This window comes from Triticum aestivum, chromosome 4A (assembly GCF_018294505.1).
Source record: "Triticum aestivum cultivar Chinese Spring chromosome 4A, IWGSC CS RefSeq v2.1, whole genome shotgun sequence".
Classification (NCBI taxonomy): domain Eukaryota; kingdom Viridiplantae; phylum Streptophyta; class Magnoliopsida; order Poales; family Poaceae; genus Triticum; species Triticum aestivum.
The window spans coordinates 706,888,623-706,894,622 of NC_057803.1; positions in this window are offsets into that span (position 1 = coordinate 706,888,623).

Genomic DNA, 6,000 nt, shown 5'->3' on the forward strand with positions numbered 1-6,000 from the left:
ATCTGAATAAATTGCTTTTCTTTTTCCTTCAAGTTGTCATCTTATTTCGGGATTGGCATCACTAATAATGCAGAGGGTTTTTCCATTCAATCAAATTATAAATTCCAAATTTGTTACCCATTTCTATAAGTACAGTACTATTATGTTAGAATGTTGTTTGCCATTTATATTAATTGCCATTCTTGCCCACTTCCTCTGATTGCAGCTCTTACATTGCCCCAAAAGGCATTTCGCTTTTATGTTTATTTCAGAAGTTCACTCTTTCACCTCATTTTCTTCAAAGGTTGAATTTTTCATGTATGATATATTTATAAGACAAATGATATGCATTGTGATTTTTCTTAACTTGAATATGGACTCGGAGCCATATATCCTCGCAAGTAAGGGATGTGGACCTATGTTAAGGAGCGCGGAGGTCATAGTTTGATTTTGTGGTTGCGTGGCGCAGATGACACGGCAGAGACGGAGCACCTCCTGGCGCTGGCCGGCGGCGACGAGGCGCGTGTCCAGTTCTTCCCGTGCGACCTCCTCGGCAGCACCACCATGCTCGCCGCCGTGCGTGGCTGCTCCGGCATTATCCACCTCACCTCGCCCTGCACCATCAAACGCGTCCTCAACCCCGAAGTACTGCTGCCCTGTGACTGTCCTGCGGTTGTTCCTTCAGAGTTCAGACCTCTCAGTACGGGGTGGTGTTTGTCTCGTTTTGTGGCCGCAGAAGGAGCTGGTGGTGTCGCCCATGGAGGGGACGCTCAACGTGCTGCGCACCGCCAAGGACGCCGGGGGCATGCGCCGGGTGATGGAGACCACGTCCGTCTCCGCCGTCATGCCCAGCCCGGGGTTACCGGCCGGGGAGGTCCTCCATGAGCACTGCTGAATCGACATCGACTATTGCGACAAGAACGAGGTGAGATGATACAACCACCTTGCAAAAAGTGCAGTTACTAAATTATTTATGCCAACAAAAAAACTGCAGCTGGTTAGCAAGACAGGAAAAGGTTATCTGCATCCTTCAGCGCAGTTGGTTACTGCAAGAAGTGCATAGTTTGTTTGATGAGATAGAAATCTGAAATCACATATGGTTCTGCAGATGCAATAGCAACTTATATTTATTTCAGCTGTGCATATGACAACATGATCAACTCCACCCCCCCTTCTAAAATTGTTACGGTGCAACCATTTTTCAGATGGGCTTTGCAGTTATCTCATTTTCTATCTTTTCTTGGTTAGGTCTGGTACCCTGCTTCAAGGACACTGGCTGAGAAGCCAGCATGGAAATTAAAAATGGCAGCCCGGCGCAAAAAGGAAGGACATTAGTAGATGGAATAAATTTGGCTGTCATGAACAAGAAGGAAATGAATTAACAGAAGGAATAAATTCTGCTGGCATGAGCATGAATGAAGGGAGGGCTTTATTTTTTTTGAACATTAGTACAGACACAAGCGCTCATATACACGCGCATACACTCACCCCTATGAAACACGCACACCCTACCCCTATGAGCACCTCCAAAAGACTGAGCCGGCATATCATCTTGAGATTTACGAAGTCACCGTAGGCGCCTCGTCGTCGACGGGAACGTCTCCTCCCACTGAATGCGCGTCGCCGAAAATCCTGAAATAAATCTAGGAATAAATGCGAGCACCAGGATTTGAACCCTGATAGGCTGAGAATACCACAGGACCTCTAACAATCCAGCCACAGGTTGGTACGCGGGAGGTCTTTAGTTTTAGAAGAAGATATTTCAGAAGCTATTCGGGCGAAATTAACTTTCAGTGCTTTGAAAGAGAGACCCGTGACATGCATGGATGGTCCATAGTTACGTGCGTATGTGTGCTATCCGTTGTCCAGCAAAATTCCACGTCCCGCGTGTCTGGCCATTGCAAGTTGGAAAAGACATCTCAGGAAAACACACGAACATGGCACCCGCCGGGTTTGGGTGCGGGTAATGGTCGCCCAAATCCGTACCCGTCTCATTATTTTTTGCCCATACCTGTATCCGTATCCGCACCTCGGGTTTCAAACTGTTTCCATACCCGTATCCGGACAGGTGCGGGTAATACTCGCGGGTAAAAATACTCACATCGGTTACTGTACCCAATTCACAATTCATCATGTAATTTTCAACATTTACACATATGTACACACCATTTCAGCATGTATACTTCAACATTTTAGTACATGTATACCACATTTTAGCATTTGAGCACATATAGATGATAATTTGTTGTGCGATGGAATGAAACGGATGATATTAATTTTCAGAAATGCATAGCAATAAGCACGAAATAGATGACACTAAACAATGTCCAGTTATATACATAGGTGAGTAGCCAGTACGTGAACTTGTAGAGAAACATTCACATCTATTCTTTTCTTTCGAACTACAAGACAAACAAGACAGACACAATCTTCTCTAGTTTTGTTTTATTGAAGGTACTTTTGCAGCCCCTACTTTAAAATAATCAACCGAAGGAGACTATATAATAAGATCAACAAAACCGTGAGTTCATGAAACAAGATCGACGCATTTAAACATGATCATACACATGCATAAGGGGAGAGAATTTTGGGTCGAGGTTAGCTGTTGCGTTACCCTAGGGTACAATGGCAAGGTTTCTTTAGTGAATGACACATGGAGCCTACTGTTAGAAGAAATTAGTATATGGGTATGCGGGTATGCGGGTGCGCGGGTATGGGTATTGCATTCCCATACCCATACCCGGCTTACCCGATGGATACAATTTTTTCCCATTTATAAACCCATGGATATTTATTTTTCTCAAACCCTTACCCTAATAAGGTTTTTACCCGCCGGGTTCGCGGGTTGCTGGTACCCATTGCCATGTTGAGTTCCCTACTTGAATTACAGCCGCAAGCACGTCGCTATGTGGGAAGATAGACACGCCGGTGCTACTCGCCTCAAATACTTCCTCCGGCAAGGTGTTCATCAATATAAAATATAAATTTTCCAGAGTTAACCTTATTATGGATTTTTATTAAAATAGAATATAAAAAATGATGCACAATGGCACATGAAGCTGGTTGTTCCATTTTTTCGCCCGGTGCAACGCACGGGCATTTGTACTAGTAGTTATAAAAGATAATATATACCACATTCGAATCATAGACAGGACAAGGGCCAACGGAGGCGGATACCAAAACCATCGCACTATATAATAACAAACAATAATAAAAACAAGAAAATTACACAAGTATCTATCTAAACCATACAAGTAAGAACTTTTTTCTTTTAGAAAGAAGATAAGAACAAGACGCTCACCATAGTGGTGCTGGCGACGAGATCGGCGTGGGCCATCGACGGCGGAGAGGACGGAGACGGGATGACAGGACGGCTGCCAAATCTAGACAAATCTCGAGGAAAATGGAGCTTGGACAAGGAGCTTTGGGAGGAGAAAGCTTAAGTGTGGCTCGGGCATTTCATCGAACACCTCATGTGCATAGAAGGTGAGCTAGTGCACCAAAAAGCACTTCCGTGGCCGGCCAAAAAACAGAGCAGTGCACTGCTCTGCTCGCGGGCAAGGGGTATATATAGGCTTCCCTTTGGTCCCGGTTTGTGGCTGGAACCGAGACTAAAGGACCCCATTTGGTCCCGGTTCCAGCCACAAACCGGGACCAATGGTTGTGGGCCGGGAGCGAGGCCTGTTGGTCCTCGTTCGAGTCTGGAACCGGGACCAAAGGGGTCAAACGAACCGGGACAAATGGCCCCCGAGGGCCGATGCGCTGGCCTCACGAACTGGGACCGATGCCCCCATGGCTCACGAACCGGGACTAATGGGCTTCTCGGGCCTGGACCAAAGCCCTGTTTTGATCTCCCACATGACTAGAATACGTAGAGCATTGAGCATTCTCTTGTGTGACCCATTGGTGCTTTTGCTAACGCATCATCCCGAGAGAGTCGTACGTCGTCGCACTAGTAGAAAAATGATCTTTAGTCCCGGTTCTGTAACCGGCACTAAAGGGTGGGGACTAAATGTCCCCCCTTTAGTCCCGGTTCAGCAAGACCAGGGACCAAAGGTCCACCACGTGGCACGAGCCCGTTCCGCGGGTCGGGGGACCTTTAGTCCCGGTTGGTAATATCAACCGGGACTAAAGGTTTTTTTTCAAAAAAAAGATTATATTTTTTTTGAATTTTTTTGTATTTTTTTCTGATTTTCAAATTTCTTAATTATTTGACTATTATCTCTAATCACCCCTCATCATTGCTCAAGCGTGGAGCACTTATTCCAAATCGTCTAACTTTCCGGTAGGTCACCCATCCTCTCACTACTCCAGCCTGAGCATGCTTAACTTCTGAGTTCTATTCCCCCTAGTTTCCAATTCTGCACTTGTTGTTTACGTGACAATAATAAGCTGCCAATCCTGTTAACCCTCAGGAGTTTAGCTTGAGCACGAAGTCTCACGTTTCACCGTTTGAGTTTGAAACTATTCTAAAAAACAAAAAATATTTAGTAACACTAATATTTCTTGAATAAGTAGTTTGACCACAGTTTGACCATAGTTTGACCATAGTTTGACCAGATTTGACCATAGTTTGATCAGATTCGATCATAGTTTGACCACAGTTTGACCACAGTTTGACCAAAATTCAAAAAAACTAAAATAATTATTTAGTAGCACAAATATTTCTTGTATAAGTAGTTTAACCATAGTTTGACCAGATTTAGCCAAAATTCAATAAAACTGAAATTTGAGCACAACGGCCTATGGCAGTCGAATTCGGATGCGGATTTTTGTGCTGAACATTTTGACATCGTATGCAAAAGATATGGTCGTTTAACTTTTTCATAACAATGTTTTGCAAAACATGTCGAAGTTTATGTTTTTAAATTTCCCTAACTACTAGATGTAGTAACATAACTACATCTCGAAGGATTTTAATTTTTAAAGTTATTATCATTTTCTTTTGTTTTTTTTTACAAAACTGAAAAGGCGATAAGGGGTGGTAGAGTTTGAAATTTGCCTTTTAGTCCCGGTTTGTGTCTCCAACCTGGACTAAAGGTTAGAGCTCTTTAGTTCTGGTTTATGATACAAACCGGGACTATAGGTTGGCCCTTTAGTCCCGGATTTTCTCACAAACCGGGGCTAAAGGGGATCGTAGGGCCCCGGCCTGACGCCAGTCTGCCACCACCCTTTAGTCCCGGTTTGTGACACAAACCGAGACTATAGGTCACAAATGAACCGGGACTAATGCATAGCCGTTCGAAATGAGACTAATGGATGCATTAGTGCCGGTTCATTTACAAACGAGGAGTAATGAGCTAAACATTAGGTCATTATTCTACCAGTGTTAGCACACAGTCTAGCTTGCCCAGAGCGTGGAATATCGCTGCCCAAATCTGTCTCGCAAAAACGCAGCGTATAACTAGTTGGTCTATGCTTTCCTCCTCCTGGTTACATAACGGGCATTGGTCCTGATGATCAAGTCCTCTCCACGGAACACGCTCGGAGAACACCATCTATTCTGCAGGGCCATCAAAGTGAAAAAATGGCAATGTAGCGGGCTCCAGCTTTCCAAGTGAATTCGGCCGTTGGGTCTACTTCACGACCCCAATACTTGGCTGCATAGCCTGATCTCATGGTGAAGGTGCCACTTGTCTCCTACACTAGTAGAAAAACACCCATTAGTCCCGGTTCGTAAGGGCCTTTAGTCCCGGTTCAGGAACTGGGACTAATGGGTCGTTACTAATACCTCCACCCATTAGTCCCGGTTCAAACTCGAACCGGGACAGATGTGCCTCCACGTGGCCAGTCCGCCGACCCCAGTTAGGTGGACCTTTGGTCCTGGTTGGTGGCTCCAACCGGGACCAAAAGTTCATGTTTTTTTTACAAATGTGGCTGCTTTAGGGGTTTTGGGGGTTATTTTTAGGTTGTTATTAGCTAGCTAATAGAGAGAAGTGTCCTCTCTTATATCTTCCTCCTTGGTTTATCAATGCTGCTGCTATGTTCATTTCACCCGCTGATATAACATGCTCATGCATG